At 39.2% G+C, this 17,391-nt stretch overlaps 1 long non-coding RNA gene across 3 annotated transcripts; it reads left to right on the top strand.

Moving 5' to 3' along the window:
- The first annotated feature begins 2,941 nt into the window (after positions 1–2,941).
- Positions 2,942–16,895, top strand: LOC128078002 (uncharacterized). 3 transcript variants are annotated; one of them, XR_008205259.1, is made up of 4 exons: positions 2,942–3,037; positions 5,572–5,699; positions 6,858–7,042; positions 15,255–16,895. It is a non-coding gene; the product is annotated as an uncharacterized LOC128078002 (long non-coding RNA). The 3 variants fall into 3 exon arrangements; XR_008205258.1 differs by lacking the exon at positions 15,255–16,895 and adding an exon at positions 13,799–14,216; XR_008205257.1 differs by lacking the exon at positions 15,255–16,895 and adding an exon at positions 9,947–13,126.
- The last annotated feature ends 496 nt before the right edge of the window (positions 16,896–17,391 follow it).

Here is a 17,391-nt window from a genome sequence, read left to right on the forward strand (position 1 = left end):
AAACCTTTTAATATGATCTCTTATAAATATTAAAGCTCTTGTTAGTACTTTTGTACAATGCTTATATTGCTTAGACAATGTTTACTGTGAATCTATTGATGTCCCACGTTTAATTCCCAATGCTACTAAAATTAAATTAACAATGTGCTCTCCTACAGTGTCTGTCTCCACATCTAGAAAACTGTTTATACAAGCAATCAGGGAAGTTAGCTGTTCACTGGCAGGGCAAGTGTCTGCAAATAGTCTCTGCAATAACATGTTAGCTACTGCAAATGGAGAAATATGAATTAAGCATATAGATTTTGCACTTGTTTCCCTTGTGCCTCCCCCCTTTCCTTGGCATGTTTGCTGATACATTTGCAATGTCAGAAATGGCTCCGAATGCAGAGCATTAATTAGACATGGGAACTGGAGCATAAAATAACATCTACATTTTATCCTTTTTAATCAAAAGGAAATGCTCTAATGTTGGATTTAGATTTAATGCAAAACTAAATATTTGACTCAATAGATATTATGTCAGTAGATTAGTTGGTATTTATCACAGTTTCCAAAAGCAGGGCTTTAATGCCTCATTTGACATGATTTTGTCAGTGCTGGCAGAAGGCTGATAAACCACCCATTTGTGCCATTACAGCTGTCTCTTGTAGCACTGTGCTGCTATGGAGAGGAGTCAGTTGTCATTTCCTTAAAACCTTTGTTTTTCATCATTTTATAATAGGTTGATCATAAATTCATTTGGCTGTATTATAGTAGATAAGTTCCAGACTGTAAACCAGGTTTTGATGGTACAAAAATAAATTGACTAAGTGGCTCAAAATTATCTAACTGCTGCTCCACTGCTGAGGGAGCTGAAGCACTATGGCTAGGGGGTTTCCATTTCCCCTGTAGCATCTTTTGTTTTGTCAAACTGCTTGCAGAAAGCTTGACTAGTTTTATCAGAATTGGTAAAATGGTAATGAAAAGCTGATTGCAATATGAATAAGAAGTGCTACTCTGATGTCCTGTGCCCAATCACTGACCTGCTCTGGAAGATGAAGGATTTACTACTAGATTAATTGAAAAAATGCTGGCTAATTACTGAATTAGCCATGTGACAGCCCCAGTGTGGCAACTCTCTTAGAAATAAGAAATGGGTGTGTGTTTAGGAAGCACGCCTTATGGTTGCCAAAATAAAATGAATTGCAGATCTTCAGATCAGGTCTGAATTTTGTCCAGAACTATAAGGACAGTCAGACCAGTGACACGGAAAATGTATCCTGCTTATCCTTCCTTTTTGTATGGTTGCTCCCATGGGAGCCAGTGTTTGCAACATTGCGAGTAAGATGGGCATTCAGCTTTAGTGACTGACTTTTGGTAGAGGAAGTACGTGGAAAATAAGCTGCTTAGGAGGTTGAAAACAATACTTTTTATGTCACAGGCATGATGATCCCTTTCCTTTATAAAACAAACAAAAAAACAGTTCTAATCCTGACATCTTATATTCTGCCAAGATGTCCCAACGCTGAGGACACAACGTGTTTTAAGAACTTCAGTTGCCACATGTCTCTGCTCCTTGTTGTCAGCATTTACCCACCAGTGCCTTTAAGGCACAATAATCCTTGGCTTTGTCCAGTGACTATTTCAGCTACAGGCTTTAATTTCTCCTTCTGCTTCAGGAAGAGTAAACAGTGGGCAAACAAACCAATTTCCCCAGTACGCCCCACTAGAAGGTGGGAGGAAAGTCAGACATATTTGTGCCTTCTTCAGTCCACCCACTCCTTCCTTCCCTGGGCTCAGCCTTCCGCCCTCCGCGCTGTCCCCAGGGGCACAGAGGTTCTGCCTTCGCTGTATGCAGTGGCAGCAATGAGGTGGCAACAAGCACTCTTTCCTGTAAGGCCTAGCAGGGAGTGAAGAGGTCTTCCGGGGGTCAGTCCTGGAAGAAAAGGAGGCACCTGTGATTCAAAATGCTGTAAGAAGTACTTCCCTCCTGCCTCTGCCAGCTTGTGTGCAGTGTTTGACAAGGTGAGGTGGCTGCGTTGTTCCTGTGCCCCAGGTCTTCCAGATGATGCTACCACTTCTCTAACACAGCTTAATTTCCTGAGCTGCTGTTGAGGCAAAAATAGCAGTGTAGTGGGTTGAAGGTAAGAACTTCTGCTATCATGACATCCTTATGAGAACCTGCTGAGCCCATGGGACCAGTAGCACAGCATCTTTCCTTTGCTGAGCTGCTGCGAAATCAAATTTTGAGGACTCATCAGTGCTAGTCAGCAGAGGCCACTGAGCTCATGGGATTGGCTCTTTACTCACTTGAAAGTCCTGACACCTTCGATTCATTATTTCTGTTTTTCCAGGATGACACCCAAGCAAAGTCTCTGTGATCTCACTGTCTCAGCAGCTTTCATGTGTGAGGTTGACACACAGAGAGTCACCTTTCTGGCATCTGTTTATGCAGTAGAAAGTGAGCAAAGAGACACAGACTTGACCCAGGACAGAGAGGTGTCACCAGCTCCATGTACTGCATTGTTTATTGCATCAGACTATATGCTTTGTTTCCATTCATTGTCAGACTCAACCCAGTTCAGATGAGCTGGATAACTACATTACACAGTGGCCTGAAAAGATGTTGCTGTCTTTAACCCATTATGAAACACCAGTACCAGGCCAATTTTGCACAGGTTCAAAATTAGAGAGCACTTTGCAGTAAGTTGTGTGAGCTCATTGCCATGTATCCTAAAGCTCCAAACTGCTAATTAGGTAGTGTAGTATGAATAACCAATAATTCTTCATATTCCAGCACAGAGAAAGGAAAGGTTAAGCTTAATAAAGTTACAAAGCCCCTGATTTCTTAGAAATCTCTGTCTGAATTTTGTCTCAGGAAATGACGAGCCTACTACTCACCTACCATGAACAAAAATAAGAAACACCTGTTATCTTGTTGTTCTTACTTAATTTACTTCCTCTGGCCCACTTTGTTTCCTTGCCTCTATTCTGAAGACCTGAAATGAATAGCAGTGATGTCCTTGTTGTTTTTTAACATTTATGATTAAAGAAACAGGTAAGCATAAGAAGTTGTAAAAAACTGATTTGATTTGCCCTTTTTTTATCCATCATTTTGGTTTATTTTTGCTCTCTTTCCTTGTTATCCACCATAGTAGGTATCTGCTATTTTTGGCAGTGTGGCTATTTTTATTTCTCAAGTTATTGTTATCTTATAAGAATGTAAGTCACTTAAGGAAACATATCTTACTTTAAAGCAAAATAAAACAACAACAACAATCAAAGCAAACTCTTATTTTTATGACTATACTCTTCAGGAACTTCTTTTAATGCTTGTGTTCAACCAGATCACTCAGAATTTCTTTAATTTGGAGTGCAGGAAAATAAAAGCCTTGTATTTTCACTTCTGCAAATGAATGTGTTTCAGCTGGCAGACGTGCCAGCTTCTTGTCTTGAACAATCTATCCAAGATTATGAAGCAAAAAAGAGAGAAGTTATGTCCAGTGTTCATCTTGGTTGTTGAAAAATAATTCAACATCAAATTTAGAATGAGTAACGCTTCCTGTATGACACAACTGGCTTAAGTAAAATGAAGCTAGTGTGTATCTATTTGTCCTTTCTGCTTGGGGGAGGGAGGGGAACCCAACACTTGATTTGACTGCTTTTTTCTTCTCAAAGAGAATATTAATATGTTCTAGTGGTATTCCTTGTGGGCATTTAAAAGTCACCATAAGTGTGCAAAACTATGTATTCTCTAGACAACAAGAACAAAAGCTTCTATACGTGCTAAATATTGTTTCATTCAGGAAGTTATTCTTGTGTGTATGTTTCCACAACCATTATCAGTAGAACTGAAGGGTAGCAGCAATATCCACAAGTTGTCTGATTTCCTTCCCGCACTATCAAAGATTGAAACAACAAAGATGAAAACATTGGGGGAAATGCCTGCAATGATGACATAAATGGCTTTCCAGCAAACTTTTAAGGAAGTTGCCTTTAGTTTATTGTTTACAGCGTGCAGGAGAAACTCCTGCCTGAAACAGTTGGGTTGTGTTGAATCTTTTAAGCATTCCCCATGTCTGGCCTCAGGATGTTCTTCAGAGGGCTATGTTCTGGTGTATGCAATGGTGGTGGCAGTGTAAAGATCCTCTGTTGTTTCTGGGATGTTTCTTCTGAATTTGTGTAAATGCACCTGAAATTAGGTTATAGCAAGTTCCTGTAAAAATTTCACTTCGAGTAGCTCAGGAAAGCACAGAGGATAAAAAATTACTCCTCTTAGAGCATGAATTCTATAATGTTTTGTGATTTATACAGATCCTGGCACGACCTCTCGATGTTTGCTAGTGCATCTTAAATTATAGCTGTGCTGGGATATATGCAGCAGGCAGCTTAATGAAAGAGCAGCTGCTAAGTCCTGTGACGAGCTGTTATAGCCCGTTTCCAGCTCTTGTTCCTGCCTAGGAGAAATCCTCTAAACATATCTATCCTGCAATGGAATCGCATGCCTGGCAAATGGCTTTAACATTGCCCAACTCCCTTTTATGACCTTATTTTGTCTAAATGTCACAGATCAGTTAAATGCATGTCCTGGTGTAGGAATGGAGAGGAAGCAGTTGGCAAAGCAGCTGGTTGGGAAAGGCATTAAAAGTAGATATCCAGATGCTTCCTTGATTAGAATTTCTAGACTGATATTTCCTTGGAGTCTGTGAAACACTGAAGGACTGATATCTTCTCAGGACACCCTTCTCCTCTATAAAGCTTCTGTCCCATCCTTGTCACCACTGCCACCTAATTCCCTTTCCCAGGGCTTCTGCTGACACTTAACAACTGATCACAGATCTGCATGCCACTGAGAGAGCTCCTCTGCAGCAGCTGAGCAGAAGCCTTGGTGCACGGCCCTGCCAGAGCCCACAGGCTTGTCCTGTGGCAGTGACTGCCGCTATTGCCCTGCCATTTCCTCGCTGAGAACCTCTTGGCTGCCTACCTCAATGAAACAGCTCTTCTGTTTGTGGTTAGAAATGCTTCTGAGGAGAGGAAGAAGAAATAAGCCTGTGCACATAATGGGCTGGATAGTTAGCTGGGCCAGATATCTGGAATATCTTCTGGCTCCCTAGTGCTCATATTGGAGTAGACCTGTCTGCTCATGCACAGCAAACAGTAAATGCCAGGGAAATTAAATCACTTCAGATCTGTCCCCAGTGTGAGGGGAAGGAGCTGGATGGCAGCTGGGTTTATAACCTTCAATTCTTCCCAAGACTCTCCTGTAATGAATTCTGTGGTTTCTTTTTTAAGTGAGCAGTAGAGACCACCTAAGGTCTGGAGGAAAAAAACATGGTTCATTTGTAGCTTACTGAAGGAAGAGTTTGGGCCTCTTTAAAATTGAGTATATTTGCACTGCAACTAGAAATATTGAAGAGGTTAAAATAGAATTTACTACAATTTAAGTCAAGTTGACTTCTCTAACTCAGAAAAGATCACTTTATAAACAAGATTTTTAATATGTAAGACAGATGAAAACGAGTCAGTACATACTGAATCTTACTTGGTGGACCTGTTTGCTGTGTGCTCATCAGATCTTGCTATCTTTCATAGGCCTGTGCAAACTCTCCAGTCTTCATGGTTTTGAGGACAGAGGCTTCTTGCTCATTTGTTGTAGAGGAGGCTATAAAACCACAAGATAAAAATACTTAACAGCCAACTAGCATCTGCAACATAAACAGGTGAGGTATGAATATCCATTGCCCCACATCTTCTGCCATCATTTGTGCAAATCCAAAGTGGTGTAAAGGAACGTCAGAGTTAGGAACCATTTCAAATTGTGTTAATCTGTTTTCTGTTACTCTATAGAGAAAGCAGTGTTTTACATTTGTGTATAATGCTTAAGGAAATGCCAGAGTCTACAATATATATTTTTGCATGGCTTCGTACAAGCTCTGAAGAAGGGAAAAAGATCATTTTATCACTATGTAATGTGTTGTTTTTGAAGTGGAGTAAAGTAAAATCTCTTTTCCTTCTCCAATAGTATTAGTTTGGTAGTATTATTTTTTTCCCTCTTATAACCAAGCAGTAGGCACATGGGCCGATACACATTCTTATTGACTTGCTGACAGACAACACAATAACCAGTGGCTCCCTTCTAAATCTCATGACAAGGAAGATCCTGTGCAAGCTCGTCAACATCTGAGAACCTGCTGTTAAATCTTTTGGTTTCATTTCCATGTCTAATTCCTGTCCTGTGTCTTTCCTGATTTGCCTTCCCTCCTCTGTTCCTGTCTTTTCCCCTCTGGGCTTTCAGCTCACCAGCCACTGTGGGATGTGCTGTTCAGTGCAGCCATGTGAGTGCTGGTGTGGTGACACAGCTGCTCATTTGCCTAACTCATAGCAAATACTCAGGGGGGCATTTCTTAATGTTCCGCAAGTTGGTCACACTTGGTATATTGATTAACATAGTGATGGGAAACAAGAATTGCTGTTTTTGATTTTTTTGTTTCCATTTGTCTTCCACAAACTTGCTTTTTGTTTCAAATAAATAGCCCGTGTTTCACCCTTAGTTTCATTCCTGTAAAGCTGGAGTGATGATATTTACCAAGGAGCTGTTTGCGAGCTTCACTGAGCTTTTAGAATCCTCATCAGGAAACAATGTAGAAGCATATGGCCAGTATATTATTTCTAAACAGCCCAGTTCTATATTCTTGCAAATGCTCCTACTAGCTTGTGGTAGCTTACAATCCATTTCCAATTGTTCTGGCATTGCTGTAAGACATTTTGCAGTCAAAAGGGATTTTCTGGTTCTTCTCTCCCCAGTCACTGTCTCCATATACTTTGTGATAACTCATGCTAGTGAAAACTAACCACTTTATTTGTGTTTTTTTTTTCAGGTTAATTTCAGCTGAAGTTTCCTGATCTAACTGGTCATGTGGTTTCATGGCTGCTCACTCTCAGAGATGCAGTAAGATCACACACCTGAACAATGGCAAAGCTGCTCCTTTCAGCCACAGCATCTCTGCGCACTAGCCAACATTTTCAGGAAGCATAAGTTTCAACAGTGCATCTCCAGAGATTGGTAAGTAACATCAGTGAGCGCTGTGACCTGTGTAACCTCATGATGCTCCAGTTAACCATGCTCTTTAACACTGAATTTTGCCTGTGATGAAAGTTTTGTGACCTGAAAATCGGTGTCTCAGGAAACAACAATTTGCAGAAATCCTCTAATCAGCCTTTTTCTGATGAAGTGGTTTGAATTAGTGGAAAAACTATGTCCAGATTATGCTCTGACAGCCATCTTTGTATCCACACCTGAGTGATGGTTTTTCAGGGGAAGAGCAAGCTTGGCACCTCATCCCTCTGCTCTGCATAAACTCATTAGCTGCTATGGCTTAGGTCTTCTGCAATCCTCAAGTGAAATGGCAGATAATGAGGATATATAAGTTTGTGAAAGCTGAGGAGCTAAATAACTTTTCTGGGATAGTGACAGACTTCACTTAACACCCTGGAGACATAGGCAAGCAAGTTAGTCAAACACAGTCTCAAGAATGTCTCACATAGTTTTCTCTGCTGTTGAGGAGCCCACTTAGAGATAACAGGACAATAAATACTAAGTACTTGAGTCAGCTGGCTGTCAGAGTACAAATCTGATATTTGATCCCATTGCACAAAGTAGCACTGATGTCATAAAAGATATGAAAAGCTTTACGCTGTCTTTGTTATTTCTAAATCACCTCATGCTTTCATATTTTGATTATTTTTCCTGTATATCCCAAAAGTAATAAGTGATATGCACCACTAAGTATATGCAAATGTGGACAAAAAATTAAATGTTAAAACGTTTCTGAAAATGAAATTGTTATGATGGGTTTAAGAAGATGGTGTCCAAATCCAAATAAGATATTAACAAGTATTTCCTAACAAAGTAAGGTTTTATGTTGTTTATTTTTTTTTTCCATATGAGTCAAATATTGCTCCTATACGTTTATAGACAAAATGCTTCATTCTTTAGGTGCCTGATAACTTTGTTCAGAGTTCAAGTTTAAATGCAACTGTCTACAGTAAACTAGAAAGAGAAACAGCTCCACATCTGATTAAAATGCTATCATGGGTGCTGCTCCTACTAAAACAGTTCATAGGTATCCATGTCTGTTTTTTCATAGTTAAGGACATCCATTAGAGTGTATAAAGAGCAGCTAAAGGCATTAAATTACATTGTTGAGGAGCCAACCTTCTGTGACTGGACTAATGTGGTGCTTGAATGAGAATTGTTTTATTTCAGGTTCTCTCCAGGTTTCAAAAAAAAAAAAAGTACTACAAACTACTGAAAGGTGACTCTTATCGCAACATGTGGTTGTTTTTTTAATGAACTTTGAAGAAATGATGCTTGACTAATGGATGTCCAGAAGATCACAGAACTTTTCAAATAGGCATTAAAATAACTCCTGCTACTGCTTTTGTTTGTACCAGAGTAGACTGTAGTAACTGTCAAGATCACTGCTTACGAACTGCAGACAGATGCACTGATTTTGGAGGATGTTTCTGCTGTTGCACTATAAGGCTGCTGCAATTATATAATCCCAGGTGTCAAGCTTAACTCAAGGACAGTGTTCAAAAAGCAGCCTTTTACTTAGTAGCTATTGGGAGATATTGCCACGAGTCTCGAAGTGTACGAATCTTAGTTAAATGGGAATAAATATATTGCATAAGTTCCTGTATTTATCTGCTGGGAATAAGGCACAATTGACTTGAAGGCTGTTCTAAAATTGCCATTGGAAAAGGGTAAGGCTTTCTTGTCTCTTTGGTACTATGTAATTTGGTTATGCTTTCATTCTGAGTGAAGATGCATCTTGGCTCTCTGGTATCTATTGCAGTTGTTTACATTACTCTTTTTACTTTCTTGATGGCTTCCATTAAAAAATAGAGTACCTTCCCTGAAACCTTCAAATGGAAAATGCTCTAATAGAAAAATGCTCAGAGTCTTGTAGGTGGTGACTATTTGCTCAGGTAAAATGTGTGGAGAGGTGAACAACTACAAGTAGCTGGTCCTGTTTTTTAGAAGAAGTTATACAAGTAGCACTGTTTCTGGCTTTTTTTTTTTTTTTTTTTTTTAAAGCAGCTTATTCAGCTGTAAAGATTCGGGGCTGCTGTTTAATTAGCTGTTTAGAATTGTACACTTTGCATAATCATTATTTGACTACACTGAAGAAGAAAAAAAAAAAAAAGGAAGTTCAGGCTATTCATTACTCAACTAAGACAATCTGAGATGCGAATCAGACTTTCCGATTTCTCTACAGTGCTCTAAAATTTTGAGGTAAATAATTCTTCCAGAGAAAGACACTGAGACTTCTGCCTGACCAGTTTTTATTTTGGTCTCGTACGTGGTCTTACCTTTATGCAGAGTTTCACATAGGTGGGAGGTATTATATTCCAAGTTCCTTTGACATAAATAATTTATTTGACTTGGGAGTGGTGAAAATTCTAAGTTGTTCTGCAATGTTAAATGAGAAACATCAAAACCCACACAGACTAATATCAGATGTATGTGATGAAATTTTCACATGTGCATACACGTGTATGTATGGTACATGTTATAGGCATAGAGACTTCTTTGAAATGTTTTGTACTGATTACTTTTCATACCTTAACAAGATGTGAGTGTTCTTGCCAATATTCTTCATCTATTATACCAGAAAAAGGATAATTTTTGAACGTTTTAAATGCAGAAATACCTTCTGTAACTGCCAGCATAGCTGACTTTGTATTATTTTCACTACTCCCACATTCTCAGGGGCTCTGAAAAGTGTACTTACGGTTAATGGGGCAGATCCCACTGTTCATCCTGAATTCCTCAGGCTATACCCCGAACATAACTCTTAATAACTACAAACATTGGCCAAAATGGGTTGGAATGAGAGATCCTTCTCCTCCTGTCCTTCTGCTCTAGGTCCCTCTCCATGCTTCCTCTGTCCTTTGTTTTCAGGCTCCTGCAGCACCACCTGCTCACCCTACCTCCTTCCAAGCAGGCAGCAGCAGTTGGATTTGGGCCCCAAGGCTCTCTTACTTCGTTCTTGGTATGGCTCATGGTCCCAGCACATGCTGAAGCTGTGCTCAGGGGGTGCTGTGGACGTGGTACTGGGGAACAAGCGTTTCCAGATATGTCCTCACAGTTTGCAGCAGTATTCCTGAATTCCTGTTTTGACTGTTGTCTACAGATATTGATGAAAAGCCCTTTTCATGACAAAGGCAGGAAGCTTTTAACATGAAAACGGTCAAACTGTTGTCACAATTCAAAGCAAATATGAGGCCTGGATAGAAACACAATGTAAACATTCCCAGGAGAAGCTTCTTGAGACTTGTTAGGCAGAGCAAAGTTGGCACAGTATCCCATTAGCAATGCTAAAAATCAAATAGTTTCTTATTTGTTATTTTTGCACTATTTAAGTGACATTCTATTTGTTTTAAGATTTAGTTGCTGACGCACAAGTCTCCTCTGTCCACTGATTCACATCATATGAGCACGCTGTGCAGTCACAAGTGTCTGCTTTGCTGAATTGTTTTTGCAAATGAAAAATCAATAATTAATCCATAGCTGAGATAGAGAACTCAATCCCATTACGAGATTGCTGCCACTGTGAAGGTTTTCAATTATATTTGTATTAAAAGAGGAGGAGACTGAGGGCATTTGCTGCTTCTGGTTTGGTCTACTGCTCCAGTTTTGTGGTTTTTTTTTTTTTCCTAAGGTGCCTATCACCAGGCTATCTCAGTAACAATAAACTAGTTACTCAAATGTTGTACTGAATAGTGCTTTCAAGATAACTCAATGTAATGAGAATGAAACTTTCTGATAATGATAAAAATGTTTGTTCAATGACTTTCTACCATAATTCCCAAGTGAACAAGAAGCCCATGAGCTCATGAACTGTGTTTAGTAATTCAGTAACATCTCGTACCTGAAAAAGGCAAATTGCTGTCCAACTGATTTATATTAACTCACCTGCTGGAGGTATCGCTCTGAGGGGTGGGAATGTACAAATGCTCAGAGTAAAACTAACAAAGTTAGAAGATTAAAGGTAAAGCAAACAATTTTTAATTACAAACTCTCTCAGTATTCGCAAGATACTGTAGAAGGAATGAAAGTAGGACAGAATTGGCAAGCGTGTTTATTTTTTCGTTTGCTTACTTTACTTTATTTAACCTGTTGCTGTCACCATGGCAGTTGTTATCTCCTAAAGAATAGAGAGCACATAGCCACAACTTTTGGTTCTTTTCTCAAGTATACAACAAAGAGGCTATCCAGAAAACTAGCTCCTGCTATGGTGAATCTATTGAGGGTGTGAAAGATTTCAGTTTAAGGCTTGGGATTTTCTGCAGTATATTACTCTGGTTGCATAGTCATTAGCATTTGCTGGGTTGTGTTCCCACTTACAGTTTCTTCAGGGGCAAATCTGATTCTCCTGTTCTTTTTCTGCCTGCCATACAGATTGCTGCCATGGTTGTGATCTAACTCAGACTGGTGAAACGATCCACTTAGAAAAACTCTTTTAAAGAGTTTTGGTGATATATGTAATAACTTGGAGTTATCTGTGGCTCTGTCTTGGTTTGCTCAGGCTCAGCACAAGCACGCTAATGGCAGCTTCAACAGTGATGAGATCATAAGCTTGGTGCATGCTTCATGGTCAGCTTTAGGTCTGATCCCCAATACACAGAGTCCAATGGGACCAGAAGCAATGCTCACTCTAGGACTCTTTATGTGTTCAGGAACACAGTGCAGGGCAGATCTCTGGGAATATCGCCACAGAGCTGTTGCATTAGTTTAGCCTGTCGTTGTGTTTCCCCTATTACTTCATAAATTTGCAACAGAAGCAGAAGTTGTAAAACTCTTCAGCTATTGGTAGCGCTTGATTGCTTTTTAATATGCTGCAGTTGCTTCTCTCTGGACTGGTTACACAGCCTGTGCTTTTGAAAAAACAATATGAGCTGAAAATATAGCAAGATGTGCACAGAAGTAAATGAAAGAAAAAGAATAACGGCTTCAAGGCAAAAATTCTCAAAGATTCTTTATACCAGAACAAGTTGAAGCTCGTTTCCCCCACAAGCTCTACTGTGAGGAAAATTCAGCTGCTCAAATATTCACAAAGTAAAATCAAAGCAATTATAAATATATTAAATTTCTTGCATTTTGAGTTGATGCTGGTGAAAAATTGAGGGGAAACTGTGGGAACACGTCATGTTTTCTACAGGATTTTTCCTACACTGGAGGCAACATAGACTTATTCTTTAAGCAGTTACTCTTTATTCCTCCTTATGAGTTAAACATTTTGTGGTTGGCTTCCTTCAGAGATTTTTTTTTTTTTTAAATGTAAGTAAGAATATTACTAGCTGGATGGTTTCTGAGTTGCAAGCCTCCAGCTGCAGCATAGGAGTTTTCAGGAGAACACGTCTCTGAAGAGCAAAAAGTTGGCCGTAGTTCCTCAAAGAATCACTTCAGAAATGTGTGAGTAGCACCACTCAGCTGCTTGCTGAATCTTAGTCACTTGTGCCTTGGCTTTTGCAATAGCCACGTGAAAAAGAAAGGGTTATTTATTAAGAGCAGAACAGTTCCCTTTTAGTTCTGTAGCAATCATGTCTCTTTTTTTCCAGTCCATGGAAAGTGTTATCTCAGGCAGCTTTGTGCAGGAAGTTCTGTTTATCACTTCCTCACAGTTGCAGTTTGTCTAGGACTTAAATATATGATATCAGATTGCATCAAAATGTGGGCCTTTGTGTGCTTAACTCATCAAAGGAGTGGACCCTCAGGACTTGATATCACTTCGCTGCATATGCAGTCATGTAACAAAACAAAGTCTATCTAAACAGGACAGAGCTATTTCTGTTGGTAGTGTAGCAAAGCAAGCAGAATTGGTGTAGTTTCAGGTATCTGCACTGTTTCACTTCTTGTTTTTAAATTTATCACTTTTTTAAAAAGTGACATGGTTTGCCTGTTTTTACTATGTAAACTATGTTGAAAAACCAAAATATTACTTGTTTTTTTTTTTTAATTGTACACTATAAGCCAAACTCAAAAGAGATTCACTTGGTAGAAGTTAGTGCTATGCATGCTTGCATTGCAAAAACACCCTTTAGAGCTTTGAATTCGTATGTTTTAGTCGACTTGAGAAAATCTGATATGAGATGAGGCTACCCACAGAATTGTGTGTCAAAAAAGATTGAGATACCATGTCCAAGGGTGTAAGAGCAGCAGTAAAAGCTCAGCTAGGGCTTGTGAACCTGCTCTCCCACCTTTGCGGCTGTTTCTATTTTCTGTAGCATTGATAAAGGAGTTCCCTCTTCAGTACAGCAGGCTGCCTTGCCAGATGTTAGTCTTCATGGACAGCCACAGGAAGCCTATTCAAACTGTGTAGCAATACTTCTCTTCTGAGCAACAGCTCCTCTGTGCTGACTCTGGGTTTCAATACCACTCTCTTCCACGCCCCTTGTGTATCTGATTTGTTTATATTGGCCTTTTTACTCAGCACAGGCTGCTTTCATGGTGGCTCGTAAATGTCTGTTTGCTGTGGAACCCAATACCCATTTCTGCCCCTTCCCTTGTGCTTAAGGTGTGTGTTTTAATGACACAGGTGATGCAAAACTGAGAATGTGAATTTTATGTTGGTATCTGCCCTCAGATTCATGATGTAACACTCTTGCTGCTTACTAACATCTGTTAAATATATATATATATTTGGCAGTAAATAATGTCTGCTATCTTTCTTACTTGTGAAATAATATGTCAATATAACATAAAACAACTTTTTCCTTTTTTTTTTTCTTCCTCATTTTAAATGTTCATCAGCCCACAGATTACTCCAAACTACATCAAACAACTGCTGTAGGAGCCAGTGTTGTGATCAGAGAGAAGATGTCCTAGAGATAGAAGGGAGGTACAGAGGCTGAACCTGTGCAGATGATTAGAGAGGGTTTGAGGTCCTTTCCAACCCAAATCATTCTATGATCCTTTTCTGAAGGTCCTTCAGTGAACTGAAATAATGCATTTCTTATTCCATCGCTGGCCAATCTGCCTTGTCATGCCAAGGAAACCCGAGAGGTGTTTTGTTGTCTGCTCGTCGTCAATTCCTTCCTCCGACTGTGTTTCCCACAGAAGAGGCTGTATAAGCCCTACCAGTCACTTGGTGTAGCTAAGGAAATTTTCTGAGGACGTAGGACATACTGCTCTGGGCTTTGATCTTGAGTTTTGTCAGAGCTTTAAGTTGCAAGCAGAAAACAAGACATTTCTCAAAAGTGAGGGTTTGTTTGTTTAACTAAAGCCAAACTTTCTTCCTCTTCTCTTTCAATTTGATTATACAGCAAAAATGAAAGTCAGGATTCGATCTCAACTGTCATGCCAGTCTGAAATTCTTCCACTTTGAAAATAACTATATTTTGAAGAAAGTTGCCTTATGAGGAATGCCTCAATTTTCACTGTGGTAGTGGAGGGAAAATGGCTTTAGTTACTCAATATGGATAATCAGTGCTCTGAGTCAAGTTTGTAGATATGAATCAGTCATACAGCACTTCACACGTAGACATTTACACTGTGAAAACTGGAAGTTTTGTGTAGTTCTGCTTTGTGGAATATCGCACCAACCTAAAAGTGCACTCAAAAAGCTTTTTTGGATTTGGTGTGTGAAAAGGGGGAGTGTTTGCAGTTACTGTTTAGAAAAGGTTGACCTTTCTTTGCTATTTCAAATGCAGATGTTCATAAATGTACTGATTAACATACATGTATAGTACAAAATATTACATGTTCTAGTAGGTGGTGGAACACTGTGCCACTGGAGACATTGGAAGGGTGCACCTCTCATAACAGTCTACGGTGTATGGTTTCTAATGAGCAGGAAAAGTTGAATCAACTGAATTAATAAATTCCCTTATCCAGTTAGGGCAAGACTTTTTAAACAGAATTCCTTCTACCTGTTACTTCTCCCACTTGCTCCTGACCTTCCTCCAACCCCCTAAATGCCCATTTTGGACCTCTGTCCTTGAGGCCACACTCAAGAGCACACATAAAACAATGAAAAATTTAAAGTTCTGCTTTACTAAAAACCACCAGTTGAACAATTTCTCATTTTGGGTCTGCTCTGGGACTCCTAGGGATGCTAATGCATGTTAATTTAAACTCTTTATCAGCAGACTAGCAAGATCATTCACGCATTTTCCAGAGACACCACAGGATTTAGGCTGTTGTCCTAATTGCTATTGTTCAGGCAACCAGCTATTATATTTACCACAAGCTGTTTTTGTCTTGTTAGGTTGTTTTCCTCTTGTTGGGAGCCTGGTGCCAAACTGAAAAGCAACACCTACCTTGACCACTTTTCGCCTTTTGGAAGCTGAAGTAATTATGCTATAGGTTGCAAACAAGCTTCTGTACAAATGTTGTAAGCTTTTGGATGTGTTTTCAATAGATGGTGAATCTGTTTTTTAGGGAAATGCAGGGTTGCATGACACTAAGCATTGCACGCAGTCTTTCTTCAAGATCGTTTGTTTGTTTGTTTGCTTAACTGATGAATATCTTGGTCAATCAGCTATGTTTGTGACCATGTTTTTATGCTTGATCAGGTCTGAACTCAATGACTGTCAGAGGTGAGCTTCTCTGCCCCACAGAATTTTTATCTGTTCAGAAGAATACAACATTTGCACAGCCATGATAGTAGAAGTCTGAAAAATGGTTTATTTTCTTTCATTCTCATTTCTTGATTCAGTTCAGGGAGGGATTGAGGAAACAGAAGATCCCACATTTTAGGCAATAAATTCCTATGAGACTGCGCTCATCCATAAAATTGAACCCTGTCTAACTTTCAAACTGTTTTCCTCTCTTTTGTATTTCTAGATATAGTCATTAAACTGCTTTAAAAATAAAATTCAGATTGCAACTCCTAGGCTTTTCTGCAGACATAGGCTTGCTTTGGAAAAAAATTATAGAGACTTACCATCAATTTAAACCAAGTTTGAGGCTGTAAAAACAAAAAACAAATGAAACAAAACAGAACAAAAACCCAAAAACATACATACAAACTTTGGTAACGCTTGCTTTTGTTTCATTTTTTCATACTCTTCTCCACTTCATTTTTTTTGTTGGTGTACTTCCACCTGGAAGTACTAGAAATATGCACCCAGTTTTGCACAGGATGAGTGTTCTTTTGTTGAAGGCTCTGAGCTGGTATTTAGGAAACATGGATTCAATTTTCTGCTTTGCCACTTGTTTTCAGTTTAAAATTGTTATGTAAGTCATGTAGCTAATTAAGTCTGTGCTTCAATATCCCACCTGTGAAGCAGTTCATATTTCCTTACTTAAGAGGGCAGCAATATGTTCATTTGTGTTTCTGTGATGCTCAGATGCTATAGGGATCGTTTGTGAATACAGGCTCTTTTAGAATAACAGTAAATTGCTGTCATGCCACATTTGTCTTTGTTTCTCAAGTCATTATCTTTATCTTGTTTTAACCTGATGACAAGCTGCTGTGTTTGTTCCTGGACACATGCACCAGCCCGTTCCCAGCAGCTCTGGATGTGCTTGCTGTGGCGGTGTTGCTCCTGAGCAGCTAACCTGGAACTTGAGGGGTGGGACAGATCATCCAGTAGTGTTTTACAGAGAATTCCTGAAGGCTTTCTATTCTCACTAAGACATTCTTAACTTCTTTCTTTTTTTTTTTCTTTTCTTTTTGAGACCTGAAAGTTAGCAAATCTTTTGCTATAAGCATAGTAATGCTTTATTTAGTAGTGTGACTTAGTAGGCAGTGCAAGTATGTAATGTATTTATGACAATGTATTTGAGCAAGGAAGGAAGGATTTGACTTTGATCAGTTTAAGCTTAGATCCTGGCCCGGTGGATCAACAGTATCTCACATGTTCAGTTCCTGGTGACCCTCTCTGATTCTTCTGCACATATAAAACTTTATTCCTAGATGAACGGGAGCAAGGTGTATTTAAGAGGATTGACTTCATCTGAAGGCAGCCACGAGTCTAACCAACTCCAGTTAATGATCTGAAGACTATGCCTGTTTGACTGGGAAATGGTGATTGAATTCATCTGTCAGCCTTAATAAAAGGGGTTTTCCTCTTCATGCCCTTAAATTAAGAAAGTGAGCAGAATATGTGCAGCACACGGCCGGGTGCTGAGGACTCTTCAGTGTCATGAGAGCTGGCAGCTATTGCATTAAGACCACATCCCATGATGCTGCTTCAGTCAAAATATATTAAAAGGCAATGATAAAACTCATCATATCACTATAGGTAAGTGTAGACAATTAGTTAATAATACAGTATCCCTTTTCATGATTGGGCTCTTTGATTATGTTGCAAGATTTTATAAGTCAAATTTTTGAAGGGGCTAAATAAGCACACACACAAATTAATCCTGAATTTTGTATACTTGCCAATGATTAGAAA

Source organism: Tympanuchus pallidicinctus, unplaced genomic scaffold, assembly GCF_026119805.1.
Source record: "Tympanuchus pallidicinctus isolate F22 unplaced genomic scaffold, pur_lepc_1.0 scaffold16, whole genome shotgun sequence".
Lineage (NCBI taxonomy): Eukaryota > Metazoa > Chordata > Aves > Galliformes > Phasianidae > Tympanuchus > Tympanuchus pallidicinctus.